The sequence below is a fragment of the Aphelocoma coerulescens genome, chromosome 20 (genome assembly GCF_041296385.1).
Source record: "Aphelocoma coerulescens isolate FSJ_1873_10779 chromosome 20, UR_Acoe_1.0, whole genome shotgun sequence".
In the NCBI taxonomy this organism is placed as follows: domain Eukaryota; kingdom Metazoa; phylum Chordata; class Aves; order Passeriformes; family Corvidae; genus Aphelocoma; species Aphelocoma coerulescens.
The window spans coordinates 9,053,597-9,074,675 of NC_091033.1; the positions used below are offsets into that span (position 1 = coordinate 9,053,597).

The 21,079-nt window shown below is 54.2% G+C and overlaps 2 protein-coding genes across 21 annotated transcripts in view; one reads left to right on the plus strand and one right to left on the minus strand.

Moving 5' to 3' along the window:
* The window catches only part of ZBTB46 (zinc finger and BTB domain containing 46), a 48,819-nt gene extending 43,423 nt beyond the window's left edge, over nt 1-5,396 (minus strand). For 2 of the 6 annotated variants that reach the window (XM_069034515.1, XM_069034511.1), the window contains exons 1-2: nt 4,987-5,262; nt 4,676-4,856 (exon numbers count right to left, since the gene is read on the minus strand). The gene's annotated coding sequence lies outside the window, so the exon portion shown is untranslated. Of the gene's footprint in view, nt 1-4,675; nt 4,886-4,986; nt 5,263-5,302 lie in introns of those variants that run through there. The other 4 variants (XM_069034512.1, XM_069034513.1, XM_069034516.1 and 1 more) reach the window with 4 other exon arrangements.
* TPD52L2 (TPD52 like 2) overlaps nt 1-21,079 on the plus strand; it is a 97,125-nt gene that overhangs the window by 52,772 nt on the left and 23,274 nt on the right. The gene's annotated exons all lie outside the window — the stretch shown is intronic.

The following is a 21,079-nucleotide window of genomic DNA, read 5'->3' on the forward strand; positions in this document are numbered from 1 at the left end:
TAATCTAAAAGAATCAACCAGTGCAAAACTAAAGATAACATATGAGGGGCTCTGAGAACAACTTAATTCTGCTTGTGTAATTCGTGGTACAAGCCTTCCATGCCTTGGGTAAGGATCCTGGTTTACTTTTTAGCACAAATCTCATAATCCAGATTTGATCAACTACTATTAAAAAAAAAAAAAAAAAAAAAAAAAGAAGTGGAGTGAAGCCAAGAAGGACACAGTGGTAACAAGAAGGAAGTCAAAAAGCTCATTTTATATTTAGCCACCACCTCATTCTCCGACCTTATAGTAGCAGGACTGTTAGGAGCAACTGGGCACTGACTACTTCGTTTATCAGCACTTAACCAGTTGGGTTTGGGTATTTTAAGCACCTAAAATCCAATACAGACCATTGATTCTTCTGTTTCAGGGCATGATCTGAGCACTAGTCAGGAAGGTATTTCCTCTGATGCTGTATCAGTGCAAAAGGTGCAAATTTTGTTTAACCCTTTCCTCAAAGAGAGCGAGCCAAACCCCTGAAATAACAGCTTTCTGCAGAGCTCTTCTCCACGGGGTGAGAAATACCAGGAAGCAAACTCCCTTGGATAGAATAAGCAGTCTGGTCAACATATGACAAGGAAACAATTAGGAAAGATAACGAGGTATTTCAGTATACAGAGGTTATAAATATATTCCTTAATATACAAAACCCTTTTCTAAGTAAGGTTCTTGGGCAGGTGAGGTCCTGGTACACACTGACATTTTCATTAACAAGTGTATTTTAATCCACACACAAAGCTCATAGATATGTTTGTAGAATTTTTTTTGACACCTTGGTGCCTCTTTCCACTACAGGAGATGCCAACTCAGAGTTACTATAAAGCAAACACAGGGCAGCTTCCAACATTCGCTGGGTCTTTTTCATCCCAGGTGCACACATGAGTCAAGTAAGCAACAGGACAAGATCATCACTGTCTGGTCTGGAATAAAAGCCAGCCATATCCCCAAAGATCAAGGCAGAAAGGCGAGTTTCAGCACAAACTCACATCTACCTGTTACATTTCAGCAAAGCCACCTCTCCCCTCCTGTGCCAGGGACATCCTTACCTATGCACAACTGAACACTGCCAAGTGGGACACATTTCCATCTCATTAGAATGGCTGTCAAGGATCTCACCCTGCCTCTGGAGCGCTCAGAAGCTATTCCAAACCAACATCTCAGCAGCAGCCTGATGTTTCTTAAATACATGGCTATGAAAGAAAGTTAAAGCAACTGTTCAGAAAATAACTGCACCACAGCTGACTTGGTAAGGGACAGCAAACCCCACCCATGAGCCTCTGGACTCCACCACATCCCGGAGGGAATTCAGCCAGGACTTCACACGGGTTTGCCTTTATGAAGAATAAGCACTTCTAACACAATTTTTCATCAATATAACACAAAATGTTTGGGAGAGACGAGTGAACTCCTGTTTCACAGAACGGGAGGTGGGTAACAAGAAGTTACACACCAGCACGTTCAATCCACAGCTGGAGGATGGGCACTGAGTCCCAAAGAGCAGCTTTCCCCCTAAACTGGGCATCCTTGTGCATCCAAATACACCAAGGCAGCACAAACCAGAAAACTACTGAACTGTTTAGGGAAGTTGAGATTCTTCCCTCCTGCATCTCATGGAAAGAAGCCCTGCACGAAGTGATACAGGCTTTTATTTCTCATCCTCCCTAAAGGACTGAAGATCCAGAGCAAACTGAGAAACCCAACTACTGAAGGATGTATTTAAGGGGGCTGCAAACACAAACATACAAAAAGTCCTCAGGAAGGGAATAAAGTGAAGTTTCGAAACAACAAATTTTAACACTGGAGCCCTGACTGTTATTGTGCTTGCCCAAATATCATAAAAACTCCCACAGAGATGCTTTAGGGATGGATTAGGATTGCAGGACTTCCCGCAGACCAAATTCCTGCCTCTGCCTCGCAGCCGCAGTTGCTCCTCGTGCTCTCTCCTAACGTGACCCCTCTGTGCACAACCTTGCTTGCTTTCACTATTAACACACTTCAAGTTTCAAATACCACACACACAAAACACAGGTGAGCCCCACACTTCAAAATATTCGAGCCAAACACAAGCCAGGAGCGAAATATCAAAAAACGGAATTAATCTCTCTGTGTAAAGTGTCAGAATTTTCCAGGGTAATGCTCCCAGCCAGGAATGGACACAGATTGCTGCCTCCTGGGAACTATAACGGACATGTGGGATAACCATTACAACTGCAGGTAGCTCTTCAAAGACTTAAACTAAGCCCTCTCCCTGCCCTTCTGTTTGCCCATTAAACTAAGCACACAGGAGCATGGAAAACCCCTGTGAATGCTATTTACCAATTTAGGGGGAGTCTGGAAAGCGTTACAGAGTGCTCTGGAGCAGCCAGTAAAACCGGCAACACGAAGGGAAAAATGTCCTGGGAAAGGTTGAGCTGTTTATGAAATAATTCTGCCCTGAAAGCAGGCAGTGGCAGTTTGGATTGGGTGTCAGCCTGCTCTGCACTGCTGCTGGGAGGACAGGAAACTTTGCTTAGAAACTTCAAAAACACGGATCTTAAAAAAAAAAATCCACCCGAGTGGATAGCAAAGACAAAAAGAATATGCTCAACCTCACAGCAACACAACACATCAGCAGAGGAAAAGCAGGCAATTAACAGATCTTCCAAACATGAGGTATTTTTCATTTTGACAGAGGACTGCTGGGGAGGGGGGAGCTGCTAAACTGGTTTTCCTCTAAGCACTTCCAGATATTAAAATTAAAAAAAAAAAAAATCCTCTTGCGAAGAACATATCCACTGTTGTACAACTGTCCCAGAAAACAAAGACCACGGGGAGAAAGTGGCCCATTTTCTCCAGTCTCCAAGAACCCTGAGTACAGGTCATGTTTTCAAAGGCTGAGTCCTACACACTCCAGAATGGAGCAGCATTTTAAGCACAGGCATACACACCTAACGTGAGAGTTACTAGAATGCCCCGTTTTTGGTACCAGACTGAAATTGTCTCAATTCCACCCAGGCAAACACACAGTCTATGAAAACAACCGCGAGAGAAGTTTCGCTGTGAGTGAGTTTCCCCCTCCTGGACACACTGCATCAAAACCAAAAGATTCGTTTTCTATTTCGGTTACAGTTATCCCATGAATGCACCAAACCACGGAATATTTTTCAGCAATGTGCATTTGGGAGCCCCTGAATCCCGTCCTGTTGCTCTCCCTTCAGCCCACGGGGCAGCTCCTCTGCCCGTTCCCGGTCGGTTCCCAAAAAACACCTCAAAGCTGTAATTCCTCACCGCATGTTGAAAATATTGTGACTAATAATACACTCCACCCATTTTTTCCATCACTAAGGATTTCAAAATATAAAACTTGACAGAGAGTTTAGAAGGGGAAAGTCAAATTCCAATTCCAATTAAAAGAGACTATAAAGGCATAAAAGTGAGGTATTGATTAAAGTGAGAGAGCTATCCAGTCACAGAAAGCTTCTTCTTCCAAAATTATGTTTTTCTCACTCTTCTTGGGTATCACTGCCTTTTCTTATCATCCCCACAGGAAAATAAAAAGTGAAAAAACACTCCCTGTGTTTTTTGAGAAAAATGCATTAGTAGCAGGGCTGATCTGTGCACACAGAGAACCCACACTCAATAAATACTTGATTGAGTCCACAAACTGAGACCTGCATCTCTATGACAGAGACTAAATGCTAAAAATTATACCAGTGATGCAATTAAAATGCACGCAAGAACTTTGGTACAGGTGTCTACAATGCCACTGTTTGCTAAACACATCTCCTAATTAGCACGGCTTTAAACAATGCTGATAATAATCCCGTCCTGTAAGGCTTGCCAAATGAATCATTGGGATTGCAAAATAAAAAGCATGAGGAATTCATTAAAGAGCTGTTAAACTCTCCTTTGTTTATCTTTCCCCGGTCAGGTGTAAAAATAAATAAATATGGGTTTATGTCTCCGGATTCCATCCGAATGCTCCAGTTCACAATAACGTGCCGGGGAAGAACCTCCTCAGGAGGTACCAACGTTTTTTTCCTCTCCGTTTCAAAAGAGAAATCCTCCCACTATTACAGTCCTGAAAATCTGCTCCATTCTCTATTTGTCATCTGGGATTGAGTTATCAGACACTACTTGTATTACTTTGGGAACTGACATGTCTATTTACAGAGACACAAAGGCAATCCAACAGCACAACCCCTGCTTTTCCCAGCACCTCTCCTCCCCTCCACCAAATTCTACCAGCACTTTTTTCTGGGGAGGGGGGAGGACACCTCACTAGTTTCCCAGCATGACAGAGAACATTTCCAGCCACTTTTGCACTTGTTATAGCCTTATCAAAAACCACCTATGCCCCCCCCAAAGGAACAGCATTATTTTTTCAAGGTTTTTTTTGTTTGTTTGCTTGTTGGGTTTTTTTGTATTTCTTTTTTTTAAAGAGGGTCACTTCCCCCATTTCAGCCTGCAATTAAAATGGAGGCAAGGCCAGGCGATCTATGTCTGGCTTTAGGGGGAGACAATAACCCAAAACAGGCCTGGCTTTAAAAAAAAAAAAAAAAAAAAAAAAAAAAAAAAAGGAGAGGAGAGGGAGAAAGAGAAAGAGAGACAGGCAGAAAGAGAGAAATACAACATGCTTCACCAGTATTATTACCTCATCCCTTTTTCCAAGCAGTTTTGAACCACACTCCTGACAAACTCTTGGTCCAACTTGCACGGATGCTGGTTTTTAGGGGGCGGAAAGGGTTTTAATGCTGGAGCCGGGATTGAGGCTGGCTATCCGCAAGTGGAGCTGCTGTTAAAATGCCCCCTTGTCTCTTCTCCTCTCCCTTGAGCTGGGTGTTGACGCAGCAGAAATTACCAGCTGGAAAATTCCCCTTTTGGAGGTTACGGGGAGGGGGGGGGGCGGGCGGAGGAGCGAGGGGAGGGGAGGGCCGGGGGAGGGGGGTTAAACCCGGCACTTACCAAGTTAAGCCATCCACCCACACCAAATAGGACATCGCGTCCCAAAGAAGGCTCCGTGCCCCCCTCGGCGGGCAGGGCGCGACCGGCCGCGCTCCCCCCGCGGCGGGCGGGCAGGGGGGGAATAACGGGGATAAAAACGGGGATAAAAACCGGGATAAGGATAAAAACGGGGATAATAAGGGGGATAATAACGGGGATAACACCGGGGGCGGAGGTGCGGGAGCAGCGGGGGGGGCTCCCCGCCGCCCCTCGAGGGGTGGGGGGGCGGCCATGGCGACCCCCGCTCACCCCGGGGGGCGGGGGGCGGCGCGCTTACCTGTGCCCCATGGAGGAGAGCGGGGTGTCGGAGCGGCCGGAGCGGTGGCTCCGTCGGTCACTCCGTGCCTCTCCTCCCGGGTGGGGAGGGGAAGGGGAAGGGGGGGCGGAGGGCGGAGGAGGGGGGGGGGGGGGGAGAACCCGGCGGAGGGGGGGAAGGGGGGGGGCGCCCGGGCGCGCTCCCGACGCTCCCTCGGGCGCGCGGGGCGCGAGCCCGCGGCGGGCGGGGGGGGGGCGGGGGGCGGTGCCGCGCGGCGCGTGCCGGCGCTGGCCCCGCCCACTCTCCCCCAGCGGCGCGCGGTGATTGGGCGGTTCCCCTCCGCCGGCCACGCCCCTTTGCCGCGCCCCCCTCCCCTTGCGCCCGGGGAGCGGGGGCGCCGCCGGCGGCGCTGCCACTGCCGGACACCGGAAGTGAAGGAGGGCGGGGGCGCGCGGCGCGCGGGGCACGCCGGGACAGCGCGGGGGCTGCGCTGAGGCGGGGGCGGCGGCGGGACCCCGGCAGCGCTCCCTGTGCTGGTCCCCGTCCCTATCCTAACTCCGGTCCTGCTCCTGCTCCGGACCTCTCTCCGCCTCCACGGGTGTTTTCCTGCCCCCGGCAGGTGCGCCTGGTGCCGGGAGGGGCGGCTGTGCGCCCTCAGCGGGGCGCGTCCCCTAAGCCCCACGGCGGGATGGAGGATGGTGGGTATTGGAGCGGGGCAGTGCCGCAGCCTCCTCCGGACCTTGCCGGGAGAAAAAAAAAAAAAAAAATCACTTTTCCCCTCTTGTACGCACTGAGATGTATTTCACACAATTCCCTGAATTGAAATAATGTAAAATAAGTGCAGTTCGGAGCCCCCTGACCCGTAATGGCCGGAGAACGAGGCCGGTGGTCGGGGAAGGATGGAGATCACAGCGGATGGGGATCAGAGTCAGCTCCGCGATGGAAAACCTCCCGCTGCAACAAAGGGCAGGGCTTTGCCCTTTTGACTGTCGCGCTGAAGGATCTGACAGAAACTGCCCTATATTTCAAAGGACGGAGCTTAACAGGGCAGGATAGGTCTGGAGCGTGGGGGAAGTCGGCGCGATCGCACGATGGCTGCGGTGAGCGGGGGATCGCTCTCGATGCTGTGCGGTCGCTGGATTGTGAAAACAGGAGCTGGTCCAGCAGATAAAACGTTTGCAAACTGTTTATCAACATCTGCGTGCTGTGATTGTGCCCGAAATTGGGGAAATACGTGTCTGACCAACGGGGTTGGCCATTTGCATAGTTAACTGACTTAGGTGTGGCAATCACAGTAATTGCTTGGATAATTGCGTGCCGAAGGTTTAAAAATTTCCTCCGTGGTTTCCTTTCCCTCATCCTATGTATTTCCTTCATCTCTGGCTTTCAAGTAGGTAGACCTGCTGTTGAAATCTTAGACTTGGCTTTTATGCCTACTCTTCATTGAAATCCATTTCTGTAAGGTGCTTTTAATCCCTAGGACGTCCCCTCACAAAAAGTGTGTTTCCACTTTTTAATCTGTAATTTAAATAAACGGATGTTCTGTCATGTGTTTTCCTCCCCCCGTTTCCTCCCACATACCCTAAATACCTTTAATTTTGAAAAGACTCTGAATAAACCTGATTAATGAAAACAAAATGCCTTTTCACTCCAGCATGTTTTTAATTACCTCTTCATTTTATATTGCAACAGAGTCCAAGCACCACCTTCCTAGAAAGCGTTCCATTAAAATGCAAATGAAGACTTTGCAGAAGTTGTTCATGCAACCAGGGACACAATTTCTTAGACTTGAGCAACTCAGAATCGGCACTGGGTGGGGGTTCCTTCTGCCACCTGCTCTTTCTGCGCACACAATCCTGTGTAGAACACATTTTCCAGCCTCTGTCACCTGTGGGTGAGGAGCGCCAGAGCTGAGCAAACAAAATCCCTTTTCCACCCTAAGCACTCGCACTGGTTTTCATGTGAATCTGTCACCCTCGTACCTACAGGTATTAAATCCTTCTGTGCTTTAAGTCTGTCCTTTATTTTAGGCTAAAATACAAAGGTTAAAGGGGCTGTTGAAAGTGGAGCTTTATCTTTATGCAGTTATGTCTGTTTTGCATGACATCTGCATCATACCTGGTTGCAGCTGTAACCATTCCTGCCTTTCCTCACTCCTCTATTTCAGACCAAGCTTCCCCCGCTACCCCAAAGCTCCTCAGGTGCAGGATGTACGCTCCCCTCCTCTCCTCCTGCCCAGGGGTTCTTCCCCAGGTCTTTGTTGGAAGAAAGCATTTCTTCCTGTGGTATTTATTTGTGTGTCAGGCTGGGCTGACTCCCCCAGAGCAGCAGCAGCTGCTGCCTGGGCACTGCCCTGGGGAACACTCCCAAGAGGGGGAGGGTGGCAGCAGGCCCCATTTCCCAAAGCTGTTCCACACAAAGGATTTCAGGAGTCTTGAAAAGCTTTAATATTCTTTTGCCAAGCCCCCTCTCCTTTAATTAGATGTTGGTATTGTATTTGTATTGTATTTTGGGTAAATACTGCAGTAGCTCAGCGTGCCCTGAGAGGTGCTTTCTCCTCATGAAGAAGGAAAGGATGTGCGTCGAAAAATAAGAGCTGGAGGAAAAATCGCGGTAATGGGGGTAGTTCCTGTGATTTTAGTGTGCAAAGGAGAGATTAGGAGTGTAGTACCATGTGAGGGGTTATAGACCACGTGTTTCCAGCCTGACCCCACATCCCTCGCTAGCCACCATACCACAGATTCTACCCGGGCAGAGACAGGTGGTATCATGCTATTGATGGGTTTTAGCCACTGGGAAAACAGGTAAAGATCATATTCCTTTAGCACAAGAGTGCTTGGAGTTACCCTAAGGTGTTCCTTTTGCTCTACCAAGAGCATGTGAGCACCTGAACCTCCGGCACAGCTACGCTGACACCACATGCCAGTGCTCCATGGCTGATCATCCTCACTGAGTGGGCAAATTAAGCACCATGGACTTGCACACGTGCTGTTGAATTTCGCTGCCTTTTCGGTGTCCCTGCACCTCCGTGATTGCTCCCTGCACAATCTCCGAGACCTCTCCAGTGCAAATAAGTCAGCATCATCTTCCTGCTGTCTCCTGTGCTGGGGTATGATGGGACCAGACCAGGGGAGAGCAGCAGGAGAGGAGAGCTGGCTGGGTGCTGCATTCACACCATGCCCCATTTGTAAAAATATGGAATTGGTGAGGTTGGAAAAGACCTCCGAGATCATTGAGTCCAACCAGTAACCCAGCACTACCAAACCCACCACTAAACTATGTCCCCAAGTGCCACATCTACAAGTTTTTTTGAACACTTCTAGGGATGGAGATTCCACCACTTCCCTCAGCAGGAATTCCCAAAATTTGTCAATATGGACAAAGAAATTCCTGGTCAGAAATGCCAAGTCATCAGAAGCACTGAACATTCTCATTTCAGCTCCTCTCTCCAGCTCTCCTCTACTTCATGTTCATTGCAGTTTTAGGAGATTCTTCATCTGATAAATTAAAATGATTTCCTGTGTGTCCATGTCATGTGGGCAGTTCGGGAACACACTGACGAAGTCCAAAGGCCCTATTTACTGTTTTTTCCTCTATTAAAGTTTTGTAGAAAAAGAGGTTCCAAAGCAATCCTGGGCAATCTGTGATCTGTGATCTCTGCTTTCAGTGATCCCCATTTTGTTTCCATGTTCTGTACGAGGTAGCCGTGGCTCTCCATCAAATCCTACTCTTCTCTAGGTACAGCAGGAAGAAAGCCATTTTGCAGAGCTCTGCTCCTGCCTTCACAGCATCTTTGGATCCCTGGAAATCCCGAGACCATCAGCTTTGTGAACTGCATGGAGAGCAGCTGGCGGATGTTGGAGGAAAGGGTTAAAGGACCCACATTCCTGTCCCCACTGCCCTGACCAAAGGTCAGGGGTTCCTTAGGTGAAGGAAAGGAGGGAGGTGGTGCAGCCCTGACCAGGTCATTTGAGGAGTAAACCACATCTGAGGGGAGCTAATGAAGCAGCATTTGTCTCTCTCAGAGGCTTATACTCCCGGTCTGTGCCGGGCAAGTCGGAATTCCTTCTCTAGTGGGAGTGAAGATGTCGATTGTATTTTTTCCATGATGTGTATTGAGGCATTTGCTAGGCTGTGGGAGTAAACACTTGGGGGAATTCTCCATGAGCTAGCAAGGGCAAGTCACAAGCCTACTAAATATGGTGAGTGAAGATTACAAAAAAACCCTGGAGAATAAACCTCCCTCTTTCCACCCCATCTCCCCACCACCACCACCCCCGCAGATTTGTTCTCATTATCGTGCGCTGTGTTTCACTGCTGGCTGGGTAAACCTGCTGCCATTTGTGGGACTAAACACATCGTGCTGATTTAGTTTTGTTTTCTGCACCCAAGGGCAGTTTTGGGGTGGTCCTTCATGGCCGCAGGACCATCCTGCTGGAGCAGAGATGCCACATACTCAACAGGGGGGAACAGCAGGAAATGCTCTCAGGTCTGTAAATACTTGAGGGGGTGAGAGATGATGGTCATGTACAAAATATTTGACCAGACACATCCCACTGACCTCCTTTGGTGCTCTTCTTGAAAGGGATTGGCCAGAGTCAAACGGTTGATCTTTAATGCTCCAAAAATACATTCCCTTTCAAAGCTTCTCAAGTGGAGAAGCATCCAGGCTGTCAAATTCAGTCCCCCACTCCCAACCTCTTGTGGCCTGGATGAGCTCAGCTCTGGGGTATCCCTTTAGGTTCCCCCCAAGACCTACAGTGATGATAAGGATGAATGATGCTGGGGCCATGGCACTGGGGGTGCAGGAGGGTGCAACAAGCTCTATCCCCTCCTTCTCCTGGCTGCTCTGTCTCCACTGTCCTTGACTTGCTGCTCTGGCTCTGTCTCATCCTTCTCTGTTCCCCTCCCTGGAGTGGCCCAGCAGTAGCCAAACACTGATTCTTGCAGACCTCACTGGGAGCCTGGAGCCAACCTGGGGCCCCTCCAAGTCCCACCCAGATGCTGCAGGCCATTTGTGTGTTAGTTGGAGCTCAAGAGATCCCCATGCTCAGCTGACACCACCCTCCTCCTGCAATAAAGGATCTCCACTTTCCTTTCTCTGAGCTTGGGTTCTTCTCAGAGTTGTTTCCTGCTGTATTTTGCAACATAGTACTCTGGTACTTCATCCCCTCCCAGGTTTCCTCCTATTCCAGGTATGGATAGGAGCAGTTCACTGCTGTGCACTTTGGACAGTGCTCTTTAACCAGATCTTCTCCTTCTGCAGCTTTTTGCTGACTGTCACCTCTGTACATCTGGGAAGTGCTGGTGCTTGGGCCAGGCTTTGTCCTGACATCAACAGCAAAACGTCAGCACATTCAGAATAAATTTTGATCCTTCCTCCTCCACTATCACGCTCCTTCACTCCTGCGACCTTTCCTGGCCATTACCAGGGGCTCACAGCATCCCTTTAGAAACAGACAAACCCATTTTCAGGAGACAGAAGCAGGGACATCCCCCTGGTCCTGCATCCTTCAAAGTCTGATTTGTCTCTCAGTCAGGCCCAACCCTCTTTACTACAACACCTACAAACTCAGGGTTTAAAAGAGATTTCACTGTAATAGATCCCTCTGTTTGCAAAGATTTGGTTTTCTTCAGAACCCAAGGAAATTGCAGGGCTGCATGCGAGTCCTTGGCTCAGTGTGATCCATGTAAGCCGTGCCTGTCATGGAACCTTGCTGGCAACAGGCAGAGGCAACAGTTAGAATATACATTTATGTAACTCCTGGAGTTTGGGAAGTGTGGTTTGGGGTTTCGGCAGGCAATTGCTGGTTCTCCTAACGACTCAGGCCACAGCCAGGGTTTAGCTGGGTTAAACACTGAGTCAAGTTTTGCTCTGGTTGATATGGAGCTTGGGATGACACTCCACTCTGGGAGCATTAACCCACCTCCGTTCTCGACCTCCTCAGCTCAGAGGGTGTGGAGAGCTTGTCTTCCTTTTGCTCCTACCCTGATGCTTCTGTTTGGTTTTACCTCCAGTGTCTTGAATTTGCTCAGACAGCTCCAATTTCAGGGTTCCCCACAGGGCTGTGCTGGAGCTGAGCTGCAGGGTGTGGGGAGCAGCACATCTCTGGTTGCTTCCCTTTCTAAAATAGTAACAAGAAAAATCAGAAGGACTCTGGCAAAACATTCACAAAATGCTCTCAAATAAATAAGAAGGGTTTTGCACAATATTTGAATCTATATTAAATTGCTTGTCAGGAGGAGCGATGAGGCTGTCAGTAATCAGTTTATATCTGAAGCTGTTCAAAGGCTGCTAACGGCATTTTGCATCACCGTGGCCTTCTGTGAACACCCACCTGGTTCCTGCACAGCTGGGTCATGCCAGTGGCCGTGCATGACACTGGTCAGCATCTTCCTGCTGTGATGCCCTCTCCTCCCACCATTCCCAATGGGAAAGTGGCTCATTTAAGTGCCAAAATCCTCTTGTTGTAAATGGCACATTTAGGTGATGGGTGTCCATCATGAGCACTTCATGGTGGTCTCCATGCGCTTCCCTGGGTTTCTCCCAGCTCATCCTAGCTTTTCCCAGAGAAGCCTGGCTGGCTGATGTGACCCGTAGGCCAAATCCCAGTGCTGCCAAGCCCTGGGGAGAACTCGGCCGCTGTTCCCAGGCTTCAGTTCCCGCAGGATTTCCTATCTGGGCAGAGCCGGGGTCAGCAGGGAGGGGTCCGGCCAGGCACACCGCAGCCCCCAGCCCTCGCCCTGCTGCAGGAAGCTCTGCCGGGAGCACGGGGTGGAGTGGGGGAAAGGAGGGGAGAGGAGGAAAATGGGGAGTCACAGGGGGAGCCGCCAGATAAGGCTGGGCTGGAAACGCTGGGCGGATGCATCTCCGGGCTGGGGCTCGGACCTGCGCCCCGGTCACTTCCCTCGTGCCGCCCAGCCAGAGCTGTTACAGGAGCCCAGGGATGAAATTACAGCCAGGGAGATCCAGCACCTGAGCTGGCTCCAGCAGCACGTGGCCAACAGGCAGCGGAAAATCCCTCCCGGAGCCAGCCGCCGTCGGGAAGATGTTTCCTCTTCTCCGGTCAGGCAGGGCAGAGCTCAGCATCGCCCGGGGCCATGGCCGGGGGTATCGGCCCGGGGGGTGTGGGGGTCCAGGGCAGGCAGGGCCCCGTGTCACCCGGTGCCTGGTGAGCCCTGGAGCCTGTCCCAGCTGGAGCCAGGGGCCAGCACCCACACCCAGGCTCAGGGGTGCTCCCAAGCAGAGGCAGAACCACCGCTGGCCCCAAAGCCCAGGGGAGCCCCTGATCTCTGGGAAGTAGCACAGGGATGTGGGCAAAGACAGATGCTTTCTTTATTTTCTTTCCTCCTGGGTTTAGTAGCTCCAACCTCCTACAAAAATGTCTGTGTTCTCTTCTCAGCTCTTTTCTAAACCCAACCCACTCATTTTGATTATCCCTCCAGGAGTTCCTTGTAATACATTATCTGCTCCTTCACTGTCACACCAGCCCTGAGCTCCACATCCTGCTGGACCCAGCATCAGTTTGAGCAGCCCTGTTGTGCTTCCCCTTTGTCTTGCTCACATCCCGCTCCATCCTTGCTTTTCCCAGAGAAGGCAGTGCTGGAGCTGCCGGTGCAACCTCCCCTAGCACCTGTAGCCACATCCTAGCACCACGCTCCTTCATTTCCAACCTCCAAGGGTATTTTGGGGTGAGGGGAGCAGAGCTGCCTCCAGAGATGGGCTCTTGGCCCCTTCAGTGTCATGCAAACCCCCATGTAGTGTGGGAACAGTCTGATCCTGAGCACCCCTGACATCTCACAGACAGGACTAAGAGCTGTGGGGAGTTGGGGGACCTGGAGGGGTCCTGCCTGTGTCAGAATGGAACCCCAACCCCGCTGTTTTCCTAGACCAGGCTTGCGTCAGTGAGCACCAGAGCAGTGTGGGTTTGGTTTAATCTACAGGGAAATCTTCACACCCTCCTTTGCTCTTTTCCTCGCCAGCCCCTCCGCCTGCCAGTGCAGCACCTTGGCGGGGGCAGTGCCCATCTGCTGGCAGTTGCGGGTTTTTTTAAATGTTTTCCCTCCCTCCCTCCCTCTTTCTCCTCTACCCTCTGCTCCTCCTCTTCTCACCCTTTGCTTTGTCCATGTGTTTCTTGCTGGTGCAGCATGGATACAGCCCAGTGGGATGAGGGAGGATGGGGAGATGCTGTGCCCAGTATCAGTTGGGAGTTGGTCCTCCCAACCTCCAGTGAGTGCTGGTCACAGTGAGAGCAGGTCCCAGCCTTGCACATGCGTGTGAAATCCTCACTGTGCTGCCTGGGGCTGGAGGTGTCCCTCCGAAGGACGGGGCTATGGCAGCAGAGGCTGCCTGGGCTCTGCGGGGTTAGCAGGGGTACAGCCTGCATCCGTGCAGATGCAGCGTGTTTATTCTCACCAGATAGTTTGATGGCTTTATCTGATCACAGGTTTTCCTGAGGAAGGAAGGGTGAGTCTGAGTCACTTGAAAATGGGGGCCCTTCATCTCTGGGTATGACTGGTGGGGCCGTGGATCTCAGCAGAGCCCCAGGGCGAGATGCACTCCTGGTGCTGGTGTCTGTCCAACTTTGCTCCGTGGCTCTGCTAGGTAGGCAATGCCATGGTCAGTAATGGATGTGAATCCAGTGTGAGCACCCACGGATGTTGGAGAAAGCACCCAGGACTCGATGCCACAGAGGGACGAGAGAGATCATTCACTGTGTCTGTGGTGAGCGAGGAGGGAGCTGCTGACATGGTGCCCCCGGTGCAGAAAACACCATCACAAGCAAATTGAAAGCAAGAGATAAAATCTGGCAGCAATTGATAAATTCAAGGGAGAGACAGGTTCATGCCCTCCTGGAAGAAAATCCAGATAATTAAACTCCCTTGTTCTGCTAATGCCTTCTGTGAGGGGCTGGAGGAACCAGCCATGGGAGAGCCATGGCTGCTGCTGGAGAGCTGGGAGGCAAAGGTGTGCTGGGGTCATGCTGGGAGATGGGGAAGGAGAATGGGTGGAAACAGCTCTGGCTCCTTGAAACCGGGGAGCTGGGCTGGGGGCTGCAGCAAGCTGGAGCTGTCCTCTGCTCCCCGACCCACCCACACACCAGCATCCTTCCCAGCTGCCTCTGTGCCTAAGAAAACAAATGGATTTTCCATAAAGTGCCCTCGGAGCACTCACACTCGGCATTTTGTGGAAACCAGGGGTTTCAAGCCTTCCTGAGCGCTGCCAGGCTCCAGAGAGGGGAGTGGAGCAGGCAATGCTGAGCTGCTGAATGCACACAGAGCCAGGCCCCTGGGGTCCAGAATTAATAGGACAGAGCAGGGGCTGTTCCCTGCATGTTTTATTTATGGGAATCAGGCCAGTGAAGTTCCCTCAGCTCACCGAAATAGTCACATCGCCTCTGCTTTGCGCTGCCCACAGCCGTGACCTTGATAAATGGGTCAGTGCCCGGCCCCCTCTGTGTGCCCAGGGGGGTGTTCGCCACGTGGGGGGTGGTTGAGCTCCCTCCTCAGACCCCGAAACTCAGCCTTGATGTGTCCAAGTGTGCTTCTCCTATGGGCAGGATGCATGTGCTGCCTGTGCTGCCTGCAGTGCTGGCTCTGCCTGCAGCAGGAGCAACCCGTGAGAAAGGACCCACGGGAACTCCACCGAAAATCCCCCAAACACCAAGTGAGCTCCCGGCACCCACTTTCCGAGAACAGCGCATGCCAGGAGCCATGTCCGCAGCACCGAGGTGACATCAGCCTCTTGCACCAAACTGGAGCTCTCAGGCAGTGTCTGGTGGTGGGGATGGAGACCCCAAAACAGGAAGCAAAAGTGGGGCTCTGCTCGGTTTCTGTATTTTTTCTTAACCTGAGTTTTTTAGATGTTTCCTGACACCAGATCACAGGTGCAGCCTCGCCACACTCACCACCGCGATGGCATCTCCTCCAGTCCCATTCGGCAGCCCCAAGGCCACCGGAGCATCCCTGAAGTGGTACCCAGGAGGGAGAGATGCTGATCCCAGGATCAGATTGCTCGGGTGTGATTGCCAAAGGGCGTTATCAATGTCTGTGTTTGGTAACCATGGAGCGAGGTGGTTTTCCCAGGGCTGCCGGTGAGTCAGTGGCGGAGCTGGGAGCAGCCCGGTTCCTCTCCCCACCCTCGGCCCCAGCACAGCATCTCCCTCCCCACTTCCTTCCCTTGCCGATAATTAGCCCTCAGCTTTGCCGTTCCTGGTGATTTCTCCCAGCGTGGCATTTCCCCATTTGGGTGCTGGGGGGGAGACGTGAGCCCCACACCCACTCCAGTGCCCACTACGGGAAATGACCATGGGTGGCCCCAGGAGTGGGGAACTAGGGAGGCGTTTCCTGAAAATCCCATGGCCAGGAGTAGTCCAGGCCAAGGGACAGCAGTGCCCTTTGCTGGCAGGAAATCCTCCCCAGTGTTTAAAGCCCAAGGGGTCTCTGGAGCATCTCAGCAGCTCCAGGCTCAGCCCAGGGCAACAATGGTGGGTGCAGGCAGGGAATCCTACACCACATCCTGCTCCAGTGGGATCAGCAGTCGGGGGAGGCTGCACACCCGCCTCGTGTTTGCTCTGAAAGGAGGGCAGCTGCCAGCGCAGCCCATCCCTGGGGAGGGCGTGTGGGGACAGAGCAATGTGGAGCCCGTCAAGGACCTTTGTGTCGCTGCCACCGTCCAAGGCTGATAAAAGGCTCTGGATGCTTTTCCTGCCGCTTCCAAATCCACAGCCCCACCCTGACCCTGACCTCAGCTGCTCTGGGTCCTTCACGGCTCAGGGTCCCTTGTGGCGCCAGGACCCCGGGGCTTGGCCGAGCCTGGGGCAGGATGGCAGGATGGCAGAATGCCATCAGTGATGACATTTTGTTAGTGGCTGACTCAGATCCCTTCCCCCGGCCCCGTTGTGGGGTTTGCCGTACAATCCCTTCTCCATCCCGAGGAGAGGTTTGCTGCCCTGCTGTGGGTGAGGGGGATTTGCTCTTGGAAGGGCACAGACCTGGAAGCATTGCAGAGCTGTCTGTCCACAGGGAAGGGATTTCTCCTTCTCTGCATATTCTTCCCCACTGCCTCCCCAAGGATTTGAGAGGCTTTACCCAGAGGTCTGTGTCCTCCAGCAGCATCTCAGGGGCTGGCAGTGAAATCAATAATAAAAATGATGCTCAGCTTCTGTACAGAGCATTACATCTTCAAAGCCCTTTGCTGGCATAAACTCATTAACAGCGAGGAATCGAATTCCTCATCACACAGGTCCCAGGGATGCAGATCTGGGGGGCGGTGGACCGGAACATATTTGTAATAAGAAATCGCTGCTGTCGGTGGCCCCGTGCAGGAGGGCCCTGAGGAGCTGGCAGGAGCAGATGGAGAAGGGAGGGCTGCGATGGAAACAGTGCTCAGGGCGGGTGGGCAGCATCCTGACAGAGGAGCTGCTTCCCCTCCTCATGGAAGCCGGTGGGCCAGGGTCAGGGAGCCAGTCTCCTGTGCTCCCCTGTGCTCCCCTGGGGTTCCCACTGCAATGGGAAATGAGTCCAGCATCATCTCTGCAGCTCTGCTTCCCTCTGGGAGCATCCCCTCCCTCCTGAGACCCTGTGTGCCATTCCTGTTGGAGCATCCCAGTCTTCTCCAGCCCTGGCTGCATACACTGAAAGACTTGTTTTACACAAGCCAGGATAAATGGAAAACTGGGGATGCTCATCCTGGTTGGACTGCAGGGAGGGGGTGGGTGGGGGGAAGGTGGGGAGGTGAGTGGGGGGCTGCAGCTCCCATCTGTGCCAAATGGCTCAGTGCTGCCATACTGGCCTGGGGTGCAGCAGGAGCTGGAGGGACAGGGTGACCCCCTGGAATATAGCCAAACTGGCCTTTTTTGAGGCACTGGGAAGCCCAGGCAGGCTCCCAGCCTGGCCACGTCTCTTCCCAGCAGGTCTCAACTGGGACAGCACCCACATGTCTCTCACCCCATCCCCCACCTGCCTGGGTTGGGACCTCCAGGGATCCCTGGCACCCACTGCACTGCCCACTCAGCCCATCCCACCCAGGCAGGAGATGCTTGGGGAGAGACTTCATCCAGGGTATCCCGTGGGACTCGGGCCATGGCCTCTTGCCCAGGGCTGGGTGGGGAACCACAGAGTCTATTTCTGGTTTTCTCCCTGGGAGGTGCTCCAGGAGGGAGGACAGGAACACCCTGACCTGGTCCCCGAGGTCCTTGAGGTCCTGTCTTTGGAATAGGTCATACACACCCATGCCCAGGGGATGGCTGTGCTGGGAACGGGGAGGGGAGGGATGTCCTGTACATCTCCACTTCCCTATCCCTCCTCCCTGTGGTCGGTACCCTCCCCATCCCCATCCCTGGAGGGACCAAGCCCCTGCTGCACTAGGAGGCTCCTCGGTGCGGGGGCATGGAGGGATGCAGGGGCACAGAGGGATGCAGGGGCATGGAGGGATGCGGAGGCCGAGCTCATCCAGGGTTACCTTGGAAACAGCGCCCGAGCCACACATCCCTGTCACCACGGAGGGATTGAGCCACTGCGGTGGCGAGGCCAAACCCCACTCGCCAGCTCAGGGTGACAGCAGGGGTGCTGGGAAGCGTGTCCCCCAATCCCGCTCTATGGCTGGTGCCAGGCAGGGGGAGAGGCGGCTGCAAAGGGGGCTGTGTCCTCCCGCGGGGCAGGGGGGCATCACCCAGCCCTGGGCAGGGAGAAAAGCCCCTGCAAGCGTGGCTGTCGGCCAGCGTTCCTCCTGGCAGCTGGATGTCTCCCCGGCAGCCGGATCCCTCCCTGGCAGCCGAATCCGTCCCTGGCAGCCGGATCCCTCCTGCAGGACAGGCACTCCCCGCAAACATGGAGCTTTAAATAAATAACGAGCTGCCGACATCTCCCGGCTCTGCTGGCAGCGCCACGCTGGGAGCCCTCCTTGGCAGCCCCCGCACTCCGGAGCACGACGGGAATGGGGACAGTGCTGCTGGGAGCTCGGCCTGGGGAGTGGTAATGATCCAGGGAAAAGGGCTGGGGGGCCCTGGGATGTCCCTGGCGGGGTCAGCACTGGCTGATGGCTCTGCCAATCCTCTCCTCAAAGCCTCCTGTGATGGAGCATCGCAGCCTTGCTTTGGGAATGGGATTTAATCACTGAGGGTCGGCTGGGGGAGAAGCGCTTGGTGCTTCCTGGGACGCTGTGATGGATGCGGGGATGTGGGGGTGCAGGAAGGATGCAGGGAGGATGCAGGAATGCGGGCAGGGTGTGGGGATAAGGGAGGGATGCGGGAATGAAGGCAGGGCACAGGCGGGGCAGCGGGGATGTGACCCATCGGTTTTTCCCTGACGGAAGACGCTTCCTTGCAAGCCGGTTTGCAGGGTGGAGCGTTCCAGAAGGCACGGCCGGCTGGGGGAGGCAGGCCGGGCGCAGGCAGAGCCCGCAGGCAGGGTTCAGGCAGAGGCCAGGCAGCGCAGGCAGCGCGGGGAGGGACCGGCGGGCGAGCCAGGGAGCCTGGCAGGGCAGCGCAGGCTGCAATTAGCCGAGGAGCGACGGCAGGATCCTGCCTTAATTAGAGCCTCCATCCCCGGCCGGCGGGCAGGGAACTGTGCCCATGGGCAGCACGTCCTGGCACCCCACGCTGCCGGCACCCGGCATCGCCCACCGGGACCCGCTCGGGCCGTCGAGGGGACACTGGGGATGCGGTGGGCAGGGGGTGGTGTGGGCGGGGTGGGCGCTGCCAGAGGGGAACGGGGACAGACTTTGCTCCAAAAGCAGCTGAGAGGAAGGAAGAAGCAGCTAAAATAAGCAGGTGGGTGGACAGGGAGGAAATGATAGTGAGGCTGATAACGAATAGGCTGGGGAAGGGGGACAAGAACCGAAAGGTCCCCAGGAAACGGGAACTGGTCCTTCTGGGTCACAGCGCGAGGAGAGGGTCCTGTGCTCCCAGAGAGCGGGTGTGCAGGCAAGGGGGAGACAGAATGCTTCAGCAACACAGGAAGTGCCAGCCAGGAGTGGGGGCAGCCCCGTCCCCCCATCCTACTTTAGGCAGGGGGACAACGGGAGGCAGACACAGGCAGAGGCACTCTGAGCATCCTCGGAGGGTGGGTGGGAGCCCCTGGAGTGAAATGGCGGGAGGAGGAGAGCAGCTCAGAGCTCTGTGTGGTTTGCGCGCAGACAGCTGCCACCTCCACTCCAGGCATGGCCATGCAGGGTCATGGAGGGGGATAGAGGCCAAAACCAAGTGCCCAGCACGCTAGGAGTGGTTTGGGATGGACCCAGGGGGAGCGGGGCAGGGAGTGGTGGCAAGCAAAGTGCTCCCTCAGGCACGGCACTTCCCTGCCCTCCCTGCCTGCCTGCTGGCTGCCAGCATCCCAGGGCTCCCGCAGCATCCTGGGGGCTTCCACAGCATCCCACCTTCCCTCTGTATGTCACAGGTGGGAAGAATGATGTTAGGAAAGGTGTGGGGACATGGCGCTGGGATTAGAACAAACTCAGGGATTTGGGTATGGGGACTGGGATGCTGGGGACAATCCAGAGGGGCTGTAGCCCTGCTGTATAATCGTGGAATGGTTTGGGTTGGAAGGGACCATAAAGCTCATCTCGTTCCAACCCCCTGCCATGGGCAGGGACACCTTCCACTGGGCCAGGTTGCTCCAAGCCCTGTCCGACCTTGGCCGTGGGGAGCAGGCGGGGGCAGTTGGCCGGAGCGCAGGATGCTCAGGGCTGGAGCTGTGGCTGCTCAGGGCTGGAGCTGTGGCTGCTGTCCTGGGAGTTTCCACATGAACCACACACTGTTCGCATCTGAGCCTTCTCCCCGTCCAGGGCAGCCGCTGCCGGGGGTTATTTCCTGCCCTCCGCGCTCTCCCCCCGCCACCCCTGCCTGCCCCAGCCCGGCTGCTTCCTCTCGGCCGCCCCGGGGGCTTTCCATGCTGCCAGAAAATAAATCTCAGGCTATTTTTAACAGAGGGGAAAACGCCAAGGTCTCCTCCAGCCTGGGCTGCTGCGGAGCTGAGCGCGGACGGGCACCCCCGGAGAGATGAAGGAGGGAGAGGAATGTGCGGGAAGGATGTGGGCAGGCAGGGCAGCGTGACCCCGCTTTCATCTCCCCGCCTTCGGGCGGGATTTTGGGAAAGGCAGGGAGAAGGGCGCCGGGAAGGGGGCACCAGCTGGGTGCTGTGGCACACCCTTGACCCCCTTTGCAGCAGACAAACAGCCCCCACCACGGCCCTCCAGCCCAGCACCAATTAATGCCACCCATCATCTCTCTGCCTGTGCAGGCAGAGAGACGGTAATGGGGGGTCACCCCACCTCTGCTCCCACCACCCCAAGCCGGTATGGGGTGACCAGGAAGTGTCTGGAATGGGGGGTGGGGATGGACACACATACACACAGTGCCCACCCTGCATCGGGTCAGTGCCAGCACCCCAAGGGAGCTGGGATTCGGAGGGTTCCTTGGGGTCAGGGCTGGGACAGTTGCTGTTTTTAACCCCTGTAAGTGCCTTAGGGAGGCTGCGAGCGGGATCAGCGGGATAATGCCGGCGGGGGCAGAGGGGGGCTGCGGAACGGATGGAGCTGATGGCAATGGGGGGCGGGGGGGGCACGGACAGGCCACCCCACCCCGTTGCTCCCCGAGGGTGGCTGTCCCCTCTCCATACTGGGACACTGCCATTCCCTGCCAGCTGTCCCCACTGTCACTCCGCACGCATCTTTCTGGCTGCAGAGACATGATCCAAGGACTCGCCCTTTCCTGGGACTCCAGGAGCTAAGGATTTTTTCCTTACAGGCTCCTGCTAAAATCTCTCCACCTGCGAGACTCCCACCAGCCCTAGCACCCC